Below are 12,741 nucleotides of genomic sequence, written 5' to 3'. Positions count from 1 at the left end.
CTTCTGTATCTACTACAAGCCTTACCTATCAAAATACCCCAGACTTTATTTCAAGCGGTTCGCTCAATCTTTATCAAGTTCCTCTGGCGCGGAAAACATATGCGTATTGGTAGGGCAATGCTATTGCGACCGAAATTGCGGGGAGGTATTGGCTTCCCGGACCCTGCTCTATATTACACAGCGACGCACATGACACCGGTTGACTGGTGCTGGTGTTCTGCCATATACTGTCCGGCCATGATATAGTGTCCGCGCCGTACTGCGCATGCGCAGTACGGAGCAGACGAAGATTCGGAAAATCTCCGAAGCTGAACGGCGCCTGCGCGGTGAGTGGAGGTGGTAGCCCCACCATCCAAACGGACATAGGGATGTGAATATTAGAGGGCCCCTCGCAGGCGAGCTTTGCTTCCACGCTTCGGGCTTGGCCTCACTGCGCTCGGCTCTTTTATATTCTTACTCTATGTCCACTTGGATAGTGGGGATAGAACCTGGACTCAGTGCGCAGGCGCCGTTCCTGCTCGCCAATTTTCGGAATCTGTGTTGCTGTGTACTGCGCATGCGCAGTACACAGCGGACACTATCCGATGGGGGACCATATGTGATAAGACACCGGCATGGGGAACTGAAGCTATGGGTCAAGCTAGAGCAGGAGATGGCGCGGGTTCCACTGGCTGGTCTGCCTTGGGCGGGGAGGCCATTGGAGCCCTGTGTGACTACTCACCCGTTAACTGGTCCCTCGCTCGCCGAGATGGATAGTTTTTTTCACCTTTCCCACCTGACTAACTTCCCTTCTCCTATGACCCCAATTATTGGACATCCTAGATTCCCTCCGGGCCTGTCTGACCAGGCCTTTACCAGGCAAGCCCCGAAAGGGCTTCTGAGAGCAGCCCTAATTCCTGGACCCACGGGCTTGATTCCCATGGGGACCATACTGCTAGAGCAAGTACCTGTTGCATTGGATAGCTGGAGAGCTAGACGGCTAATCCATTTCCTCGGATCACTACCTAACCATTCGTTCTTCTCTAGACAATTCCACCCCTTCGAGGAACTTTGCCTGGATGATGGCCCAATTCGTGGTTCCCTCTCTAGGTCCTACCAAATCCTGACAGACGCACAATCCTCCACGGATCCACCCTTCCTAGCTAAATGGAAAAGGGACTTACAAACTACATTCTCCAAACCACAGAAGGACAGAATACTCTTTTTCGCCCATAAGTCGTCACTCTGCAGTAAATATCAGGAGATCTCATATAAGCTGATCACACGCTGGTATCGTACACCGGTGGTGTTGGCCAAAATATTCCCCGGTCAATCTGACCGCTGCTGTCACTGTGGGCAACAGGCTGGCACCATTCTCCACATTTTCTGGGAATGCCCTAAATTACAAACATTCTGGCAGCCTGTCCTGAGACTCATCCACAAGTTCACAGACGTTTCCTTAGCCAATGATCCCGCAGCAGTTCTTCTCAATCTAACTCCTATGTCGAGAAAGCGTTATCATAAGTCCTTACTTAAACATCTCCTCAATGCAGCTAGGGCCTGCATCCCAAGTCAGTGGAAAGAGCAATCTGCTCCAATGGTGACCCAGTGGTTCGCAAGGGTAAATGATATTGAACAAATGGAAGACCTGACTGCCACAATGAGGGATAAAACGGAGGAGCATGGGAACAGATGGTTCTACTGGACCCAGTTTCGCTTTTCGGAAGAATACCTCCGCGAGACATAGTAAGCTCATGGTGATCGTTGGAGATCGCTGTTCCAAACGTTGGACAGCTGATGAGCTGGTGAGCCGAGGGCGTCTCTTGCTCCCTGGGAGGGGTGGGGACCCCACCCTATCCACTCTACCCACGACACCCCCCTTACCCCTTCTTTTCCTTTTCTGCCATTTCCTTCCCCAATCTTCTTTTTCCCCTTCTCCCTCCTTTCAGTTCAGTTCAGAGTGCCCAAAGAGATCGCTTACAGCAGCATCACCCTGAAAGAGCCCTATCTCTTCTCTTCTCTGAGGCTAAGAAGGGTTGGGCCTAGTTAGTACCTGGATGGGAGATGGCGTTGGAATACCAGGTGCCGTATTCTTCTTTTTATGTTGTTGACATTGACCTGTTTTTTTTCGCTTGTATCTCAAGGTGACTATCTTGGCATTTGTCAAGAGGGTTGAGAATGCCCAAAGAGATTGCCTATGGGCACATAACCCTGAAAGCGCCCGATCTCCTCTGATCTCAGAAGCTAAACAGGGTTGGGCCTTGCTAGTACCTGGATTGGAGACCACCTGGGAATACTAGGTGCTGTAGGCTTCTTTTTATGTTGTTGGCCTTGTCCTGTTTTTTTTTTCACTTGTTTCCCAAGGTGACCATCTTGGCGTTTGTTAAGAGGGTTGAGAGTGCCCGAAGAGATCACCTACGGCCCCATCACCCTGAAAGCGCCCAATCTCGTCTGATCTCGGATGCTAAACAGTGTCGGGCCTGGTTAGTACCTGGATGGGAGACCGCCTGGGAATACCAGGTGCCATAGGCTTTTTTTTTATTTATTTATTTTTTATTTAGTAGTATGCGACATACAATGCAAAGGCAACTTCACAGAATGTGTGATACAAATAGTTACAAACAAACGATCATATTGCATGGATATCAGAGCCAATGGTAAGAAGTCCGAGGAGAATAGCACGTGTACAGCTTTGTGGTCATATCAAGATGAGATTAAAGCTCCATCTCGTTGGGATCCTCTACCACTTAAAATATTATTGATACTAGCCCTGCTACCCTCGAAGAGTTTAGATATCCATAGATAGGGGAAGAGTATTGTGTAGTAGTCAAATGGGGTCGGAACAAATACATTTTCTTTTCCCTTTTTTGAGTTAAGAAGGGAAATAGTAGAACTGAAAGGAGGGAGAAGGGGAAAGAGAAGATTGGGGAAGGAAATGGCAGAAAAGGAAAAGAAGGGGTAAGGGGGGTGTCGTGGGTAGAGTGGATAGGGTGGGGTCCCCTCCCAGGGAGCAAGAGACGCCCTCGGCTCACCAGCTCATCAGCTGTCCAACGTTTGGAACAGCGATCTCCAACGATCACCATGAGCTTACTATGTCTCGCGGAGGTATTCTTCCGAAAAGCGAAACTGGGTCCAGTAGAACCATCTGTTCCCATGCTCCTCCGTTTTATCCCTCCCTATATAAACTAGCTGGTCTTCTGTATACACTAGTCCGTCTGTATACACTAGCAAGTATGCATACTCTAGCCTCTCTCTCTGTATACCCTAGCCTCCATCTCTGCATACCCAGGACGTTCTTTTGTATAATCTAGCCTATCTGTATACACTAGTGTATACAGACAGACTAGTGTATACAGAGGACCGGCTAATGTGTACAAAAGACAGGCTAATGTATACAGATCGGCTAGATTATACAGAAGAACGTCCTGGGTATGCAGAGCGCTCAGCTTCAAGGGATGGCCAACGTGAGTAATATGAGGGACACTCCTCACCCCTGCCCCCACCTACCAGATCTGACTTTCATCCCCTTGCCCTCTCTGCCCGGTCATCTGGTGGCAGTTTTATGCACTCCCTGGCCCCCACCCATTCATAATCCTTACCGACCTTTCCTTCGGCTGCTCACAGGAACACACTGGATGACTTGTCTAATTAACCAACTTGTACAAGACACCGCTATCCTCCTGTCTGACACCAGTCCCCCTTGGAGGCTTTACCCCTCACTGTTTGGGTGGTCCCTGCCTCTCCCTGGATGCTCCACATATACCACAACGACATTGTCAGAGGGGCACCACTTGACAGGACACGGGGCTGTCATGCCGGTGGCATCTCCCATTGGAGGAAGGGATGATGGCCCCAACCCCTTGCCAGCAAGTTCTTTCATGTACAGTCCAGGGCGGCTCATCTTCCCTTCTGGAGTCTTGAGATGGGGGAGTTGCACTTTGGGGGGTCTGAGTGATACCTAGTGCGCTGTACTGGAAGGGCCTGACATTCCCGCATATGTGTCCCCTCCCCCTGGTTGCGCCCCTCGTCCCCCCCTCTGGCTCCCACCTACTCTTTGCCGACATTGCCTTCTGCAGCTTTCGGGGACCCTGGATGACTTATTTATTGAGCCTATTGGTACGAGACACTGCTTCCCTCCAGGGTGACTCTTGACCCCCCTGGAGGATTTACCCCTTACTGTTTGGGCAGTCCCAGCCTCCCTCTGGATGCTCTACACAGCCCCCGATGGCGATGCAGGAGAGACACTAATTGGCGGGCCCCAGGACTGCTGCTCGGGTGAAGTCTCCCGTTGGATGGCCCCAGCCCCTTGCCTGCCGGATTTTCTATGCACCGACCAGGGCTGCTCCTCTTTCATCTTGATGTGGTGACCATGGAGGGGAGGAGTTGAAATTTATGGGGTCCGGGTGTTTGCTGGTGGGAGTGCGCTAAAGGACTTGACATTTCCGCATTTTTGTCCCCTCTCCCCGGTTTCCCCCCTCCCTCCCCCCCCCTTCCCACCCTTCCCTTCCCTTCTTTCCCTCCCCTCCTTTCCCTCCCCTCCTTTCCCTCCCCTCCTTTCCCTCCCCCTTTCCCCCCTTCCACTCCCCCTTTCCCCCCTTCCCTGCCCCTTTTCCCCCCGGGGCGTGGACGGGGGAGAGGGGGTAAGGAGAGGACAATCTGCCAAAGGGAGAAATGCATTTGTTCGGGGACTGCATGTACTTTAGGGGTATGGGACGGGGGGTGGTGGATCCCATTCTGTGATGCCTTTTCTGTTGTGACGGGCTCCCTCGTGCATGCCTACGTTTAGTGCAAGCCGAGGCGACCCCTCAGTGCTGATAGTTATATGCTCTACCTCTGTTTTGGTTATACTATTGTTTTTTGGTTATATGATGTTACTGATTGTCTTTTATTTGCATACCGGTATCAGACGTGACATTTACCACTGCCGAGACTGGGGGGACTAGGATTCGGGGGCTCCCTCTCCGACCTGTCTACCCACCAACCCAAGTAGGACAGCGCTTTAAACCCAGTGTACATCTGGAAAGCGCTATAGCATAATTGTGCTGTTTTAGTATACCCTTCCTGTACTGTTGAGTGCGGACAACCCTTAATTTCCCTCTCCCCCTGGGGTTGAGGTGCCCGGCCTCTTTTTCCCTTTACCTTTCCTTCCATTTGCCCTTCCTTTCTCCCCCTTAGTTCCCGCCATGCATTACCTACCCAAAACCTACCTTGGTTCAACTTTCTTTGCTTTTCTCTGACGTCCCCCTCCCCCTCCCCCTCCCTGAGGAGCGATGGCAGACTCAGTCAAGGTCACCTCTCTAAACGTTAAGGGACTGAACTCCCCTGAAAAACGGTGGATCCTCCTGTGAGAACTGAAGACTTCCTGTACTGATGTGGCCTTTATACAAGAAACACATTTTAAAAATACTAGCCTCCCCTTTCTATGGTCGAGATCCTTCCCTAAGGTCTACCACTCTACTAACCCCTCCTCTAAGACCAAGGGAGTCTCCATTCTGATCTCTAGCAGGCTCCCCTGGGTTCCCCAGGATTCTCTGGTGGACCCTGGGGGCCGATATCTTTTTCTTAGGGGCCACATTGGAGAGCGCCTTTTTACATTTGCCACTGTGTACGCTCCCAATGATCACCAAGACACGTTTCTCAGAACTACCCTGCACAGATTATGTGACTTTCGGGAGGGCCAGTTGATATTAGGTGGGGACTTTAATGTCCCCTTTCGCCATCGGTTGACACTTCTGCCTCTTGCTCCTCGCTCCTCATTTCCTCTAGAAAGCGGATTACTAAGTGTTTACTGAATGACCAATTAGTTGATGTCTGGCGTCTGCAACACTCTGGGGAAAGGGACTGCTCTTTTTGCTCTTCCCCTCACAAATCATACTTGAGGATAGACTTCTTCTTGATTCCACATGACCAACTGCACTTGGTGAGCTCTTCCTCCATCGGCCATATAACTTGGTCCGACCACGCTCCTGTAGCCCTTACCTACACCCTCTCTAGGAACCCATCACCTAGGTCTCTATTCTGGCACCTTAATGAGAGCCTTCTCCAGATACCGGAAGTTTTAGCAGATGTGACCAGGGAATTGGACCTTTATTTCCAAGAAAACTAAACGCAGGACTGTGACCCGGGGATAATTTGGGAGGCTCACAAGTCAGTACTCCGCAGGGTACTTATCAGGCACAGGGCGCGCATCAAACGAACACGGAAGGAACAGCTTGCTAATCTGTTTCGTGAACTTGCCTCTGTGGAAGCGAAACATAAACAAACCCCCTTACGGACCTTAGAGATTGAATTGGGGACACTCTGTACCCATATTGCTGACCTACTCCATTATAAAGCGAAAGCGGCACTCCAGTTTTGTCGTAAACTGACGTAGGAGTCAGGGGACAAATGCGGAAAAATCTTAGCCAGGTCGGTAAAGGAGTTGAAATCTGGCTCTTACATACCACAGTTGATAGATGAGAATGGCCAGAGGGCCTCTACCCCAACCCAAATAGCCGAAGTCTTTGAAAAATGTTACTCTGATCTCTACAACCTGCCCGATTCAGGGTCTGGACAGGACAATATAGACAGATATGTAACCGGTTCTGGTCTACCAACCCTCTCATCGGAATCACGGGAGTACTTGGAGGACCCGATCACACTGGAAGAAGTCCAGGCGGCGGTGGGACCTCCGAAGGTGGGTAAGGCTCCGGGCCCTGACGGATATACCGCACAATAATTTAAGACCTTCCTCCCTATTCTCGGCCCGCGCTTGGTGAATTTATTTAATACTCTGAGCTCGAATGGGGATTTTCCTGAGGATACCCTTAGAGCCCACATCGCGTTGATACCTAAGGAGGGCCTATGTGGGAGCTACAGACCCATTTCCCTCCTAAATTCGGTCCTAAAACTATTCTCTAAAATCCTCGCCACGTGATTGGCACATCACTTGCAGTCCCTTATACATATTGACCAGTTAGGTTTTATTCCCACCAGGGAAGATAGGGACAACACCATAAAGGTGCTTGCCCTGATCCATAAAGCAAAGTCATCTGGGACCCCTTGTCTTTTCATGAGTACTGATGCTGAGAAGGCTTTTGATCGGGTCAAATGGACATTAATGTTCTCGGTCCTTCGCCATATAGGTCTGAGTGAACGGATGCTGGCATGGATAAGTAAGATATACTCACGCCCTTCAGCTCAAGTCAAAGCGAATGGGGTTCTCTCATCTCCCCTTGACATCAGGAATGTCATTGGAACCCTTTCTCTCCACAATTCGACAAAACTCAGACATAACGGGACTCTAAATGGGTACTATTGAGTGCAAGATATCTGCCTACGTGGATGACATGCTGTTCTCGCTGACGAATCCCAGAGTTTCCTTGCCAAATCTCCTTCGGGAATTCCAGATATACGGGATACTTCGTGAAATCAAAGGCCATGGGGGTTGCAGTCCCCCCGCAAACGTTAATAGACTTGCAGTCCAATTTTCGATTTAAATGGACCCATACAGCCCTTAAGTACTTAGGTACTTACATTCCACCGGACATCGCGCGTACGTTTATGTTGAACTTCCCCCCACCCCTTGTCACTAAGATCCGCAGTTTGCTTCACGGGTGGCATTCTGGCCTCCATTCCTGGTTCAGGAGATGCAATCTCATTAAAATGAACATACTCCCGAAATTTACTTATCTTTTCCAAGCTCTCCCGATCCAGATTCCAGTCCTGTTTTTTAAGCAAGCTCAATCCTTGCTCACTCAATTTAACTGGGCCCACAAAAATCCCAGACTTAAGCGGTCACAGCTGACATTGTCTAAACAACAGGGAGGGTTGGTTCTCCCTGACTTGCGACGCTACTACCTGGCCTCCCATCTGGGGCGTGTATTGGACTGGAATCGAAACAAACTTTCTAAGCTCACTCCCGTATTCCGCTAAGAAGCGCCATGTGGTGCCATAAGTATTTACCCACAGAATTTATGTCACATCCCACTATAGGGGTTTAGTTGAAAGTCAGTCACCTGATCGCTACCCAAAACACTCACATCTTTGACTTCCCCCCTATTCCCTATACGTGGCCATCCAACCTTTGAACTGGGGACCCACTTAGAAATTCCAACCTAGACAATGCGTCTAAATTCGTCATTGATGGAAAATGGCCTTCTTTCTCAACCCTAACAGATCCGACAGGGCTTTTACAACTGCCTTTTTGGAGAGCGGTGCAACATCATTTTCTCCATTCCATCCCCCAATCCTCAAACGTTCGCCCGCCCTCAGACGGAGTTTGAGACTCTATGCAGGAGCGAAGGCCCTTTGGCCCACATTCTCTCTCAAACAGATTACCCACACTTAACCTGTCTGTCCAACTGGGAAAAGGACCTTAATTGCTCATTTTACCCAGCACAGAGACAACACATTATCACTTTGGCTCTCAAAATGTCGCTGTGCACGAAGATACAGGAGACTAATTTTAAACTTCTCACCAGGTGGTATTTGACACCATCAAAGCTGCAGAAATGTTTCCCCTCTTCCTCGAACATATGCTGGAGGTGTGGAGAAGAAGAGGGCACGTTGCTGCACATTTTTTGGTCCTGCCCCAGCTTGGTGGACTTCTGGACAGAGATCCGATGCATAACACAAAAATTCACAGACTTCTCCATCCAGGAAGAGGCTGCATTCTTTCTCTTGCACCATTCACAGATTCCCATTAAGAAGTACAAAAAAATCAATTTTACGGCATGTGATAAATGCGGCGAAATCCTGCATCCCTCTCACTGGCTTAGGAAAATAGGGGACATTAAAAAAAATGGAGGACTTGATCCTCACATCACAAGGTAAACAAGAATTTTTTAAACAAACCTGGGACATCTGGAATACCTTTATATTCTCGCTGGAAGGATGTCGCCTGCTATCGCCTTAGTGCTCTGAGCTTTCCTTGACTGGCCCCTTGGACAGTGGCTGCCATCGTGTCTCGTCCCCTCTTCTCCTTTTCTGATCTTTCAGCCCTTCTCTTTTCTGCCTTCCTCCCCTATCTCTCACCCCCTCCACCCCCTCTCTCTTTTGGAAAGAGTGGAAAATTGGGAATGACGGCCCCACACCCCCCTCTGGATGGAATATGCCGGAGGGACCTGGGGTTTGTGTGACCCTGGATCTTGGTACAGTACTTTATCCGTGCCTCGAATCATTGTGATTGATGGAAGGCAGACTCACAGTTGCGAATATACCTGTATCAAGTATTGTTCAGCTGCTTTTTGCTCTGTATTTCTCTGTTGCATTATGTACTCGGGGGACCGTCTTCCCCTATTTGGAGAAAAAATTATATTTGAAAAAAAAAAGAAGCCTACGACACCTGGTATTCCCAGGCGGTCTCCCATCCAGGCATTAACCAGGCCCGACCCTGCTTAACCTCCAAGATCAGACGAGATGGAACAGATTCAGGGTGATGTGGCCGTAGCCAATATCTTCAGGCACTCTCAACTCTCTTGACAAACACCAAGATGGTCACCTTGGAAACAAGCGGAAAAAAATAGGTCAACGGCAACAACATATAAAGAAGCCTACGGCATCTGGAAATCCCAGGCGGTCTCCCATCCAGGTACTAAACTGGTCCCAACCCTGCTTAGCCTCTGAAATCAGATGAGATTGGGCTCTTTCAGGGTGGTGTGGCCGTAGGAGATTTCTTCAGGCACTCTCAACCTTGACTAACGCCAATATGGTCACCTTGGGAAACAAACAAAAAAAAGTCAACGCCAACAACATGAGAAGAAGTCTACAGCACCTAGTATTCCCAGGTGGTCTCCCATCCAGGTATTAACAAGGCCCGACCCTGTTTAGTCTCTGAGATCAGACGAGATCTGGTGCTTTCAGGGTTATGTGGCCATAGGCGAGCTCTTCAGGCGCTCTCAACCCTCTTGACAAACACCAAGATGGTCACCTTGGAAAACAAAAAAAAAAAAAAAACAAGTCAACGCCAACAACATAAAAAGAAGCCTTCAGCACCTAGTATTCCCAGGTGGTCTCCAATCCAGGTACTAGCAAGGCCCGACCCTGTTTAGCCTCTGAGATCAGAGGAGATCGGGCGCTTTCAGGCTTATGTGCCCATGGGCAATCTCTTTGGGCACTCTCAACCCTCTTGACAAATGCCAAGATAGTCACCTTGGGAAACAAGCGAAAAAAAAACAGGTCAATGTCAACAACATAAAAAGAAGACTACGGCACCTGGTATTCCAAAGCCATCTCCCATCCAGGGACTAACTAGGCCCAACCCTTCTTAGCCTCAGAGATGAGAAGAGATAGGGCTCTTTCAGGGTGATGCTGCTGTAAGCGAACTCTTTGGGCACTCTCAACCCTCTTGACAAATGCCAAGATGGTCACCTTGGGAAACAAGCGGAAAAAAAACAAAACGAATCAACGCCAACAACATAAAAAGAAGCCTACAATAACTGGTATTCCCAGGTGGTCTCCCATCCAGGTACTAACCAGGCCTGACTCTTCTTAGCCTCCAAGATCAGACGAGATTGGGTGCTTTCAGAGTGCTCGGACTCTTTCCCCATCACTAATGGGACGAGGCAGGGGTGCCCTCTGTCTCCCCTAATTTTTATTCTGACACTGGAACCACTTATGTGTCACGTTCGGAATGACCCGAATATTACTGGCATATCCAAACCCTCGGCACACCACAAAATTGCGGCGTACGCTGACGATCTAATTTTTTTCGTCTCCAATCCACACATTTCGCTTCCCAATATACTCGCGGCTCTCCGGCGATACGGCAGCCTATCAAAATATAAAATCAATTGCGCCAAGTCGGCTGTATTGAATATATCGGTCCCGGATGGTGAGGCCAAGAGGCTACGCTCCGCTTTTCCATTCTACTGAGCTGAAAAATCTATACGTTACCTGGGCGTTGACATCGCAGCGGATTTGGCGCAATTGTACCCGCTTAATTTTGTCCCTCTCCTGAATAGACTGAAATCTGATTTGGGAAACTGGCATGCTTTAACACTGACCTGGTTCGGGCGCTGTAATGCATTCAATATGACGGCCCTCCCGCGGATCTTATACTTGTTCCAGACATTACCGATCCGGCTACCCCCAATTTTTTTCAGACAACTGCAGGTGCTGCTCCGGGACTTTATTTGGGCGCGCAAACCGCCCAGAGCCCGTTTGCAATTGCTTGCCAGACCAAAGGACAAGGGGGGTCTGGGTCTCCCAGATCTGAGACAATACAACAGAGCGACTCTGCTAGCGAGAGTCGTTGATTGGCATTGTAATGGCCCACACAAGCAGTGGGTGGAGATGGAGATTGAGGATGGATCCATTCCCCTATTGACCTCCCCGTGGCTCCTGTCCTCCCTACCAAAAGACCTCAGAGATCACCCCGTAGTGGGAGCTACGTTGGCTGTTGTGCGGAGGTTGTTCCGCTGCACACACATTGCTCCCCTGCCGTCACCAATGACTCTGATTATAGGTAATCCAGACTTCCCACCGGGATTTACCAACAAGAAACTGCGACAGTTGACAGTGGTGGGGAAACAGGGTCTGGGAGAGGTGTGGCCCTCGGGAGGGCTCCCGACCACGCAAACTGTCGCCGAGCTTTCTGACCCTCCGCTTGACCTGTTTAATGCTTATCAACTTCGTCACTTTCTTCTGGCCATACAAAGGGCCCCCTACACTCCTAGAGACCTGACGCCCTATGAATCCATCTGTCACAAAATGGAACCTGTGCGACACACCCTCTCCCTCCTGTACAACCAATTAAGTAGTCAGGAGGAGGAGTCGACCCCACCATTTATCCACAAATGGGAGAGGGACTTTGGCATCACATTTACCCCACAACAGATAGGGAAGATCCTGACAATAGTACATAAAGCTTCCATCGCAAACCAATATCAAGAATCAGGATACAAGATAGTCTCACGCTGGTATAGAGTCCCATACCTTCTGAATAAAATGAATAGATCGATTCCGGATGTTTGTTGGAGGTGCAATTCAGATACGGGGACCATGGGACACATTTTCTGGGCATGCCCGGCCTTGAGGAACTTTTGGGTGGAGGTGACCGGGACGATAAAAACTCTCAGAAATGTAGATATCGCAGACAACCCAGCAGCGTGCCTTCTACACTTGACCGGACAGCCTGTTCGAAAATACAAAAAAACCCTCACGATGCAACTCCTGAACGCCACCCGGGCCGACATTCCCACACTGTGGAGGCAGCCTCAGCCCCCATCCAAGGAGCTGTGGTATTCCAAAGTCAATCATATTCTCCGGATGGAAGATTTGACCGCCACCCTTCACAACACTGAAGAGGCATTTAGTGTTACATGGAGGCCCTGGAGGTATTTTACTGGTACTTGAGACTACATTCGGGAGGTGAGCAGCGCCCCTTTTTAGGCTTTTAGGCTCTTTCAGGGTGATTTGGCTGTAGGCACTCTCTTTGGGCACTCTGAAGCCTCTTGACAAGAGCCAAGATGGTCACCTTGGGAAACAAGCTAAAAAAAACAGGTCAAAGCCAACAACATAAAAAGAAGCCTACGGCATCCAGTATTCCCAGGCGATCTCCCAATCAAGACACTAACCAGACCAGATCCTTCTATGGCACCTGGTCTTCCCAGGCAGTCTCCCATCCAGGTACTAACTAGGCCTGACGCTGCTTAGCCTCTGAAATCAGACGAGATTGGGTGCTTTCAGGTTGATGTGGCCATAAGCGTTCTCTTCAAGACACGCCCAACCCTGTTGACAAACGCCAAGATGGTCGCCTTGAGAAACAAGCAAAAAAAACAG

The 12,741-nt window shown here is 49.6% G+C and overlaps 5 pseudogenes; 2 read left to right on the top strand and 3 right to left on the bottom strand.

Moving 5' to 3' along the window:
• The first annotated feature begins 2,172 nt into the window (after positions 1-2,172).
• LOC143931286 (5S ribosomal RNA) lies at positions 2,173-2,291 on the top strand (annotated as a pseudogene).
• A 101-nt stretch (positions 2,292-2,392) lies between these two features.
• LOC143932278 (5S ribosomal RNA) lies at positions 2,393-2,511 on the top strand (annotated as a pseudogene).
• A 6,781-nt stretch (positions 2,512-9,292) lies between these two features.
• LOC143931739 (5S ribosomal RNA) lies at positions 9,293-9,411 on the bottom strand (annotated as a pseudogene).
• Positions 9,412-9,509: 98 nt separating this feature from the next.
• On the bottom strand, positions 9,510-9,629 carry LOC143931965 (5S ribosomal RNA; annotated as a pseudogene).
• Positions 9,630-9,721: 92 nt separating this feature from the next.
• On the bottom strand, positions 9,722-9,840 carry LOC143931412 (5S ribosomal RNA; annotated as a pseudogene).
• Between the last annotated feature and the right edge of the window lie 2,901 nt (positions 9,841-12,741).

Source organism: Lithobates pipiens, unplaced genomic scaffold, assembly GCF_037356315.1.
Source record: "Lithobates pipiens isolate NorthernLeopardFrog02 unplaced genomic scaffold, aLitPip1_a1.2 Scaffold_25, whole genome shotgun sequence".
Taxonomy (NCBI): Eukaryota; Metazoa; Chordata; class Amphibia; order Anura; family Ranidae; genus Lithobates; species Lithobates pipiens.
This window is presented reverse-complemented; position numbering and strand designations above follow the sequence as displayed.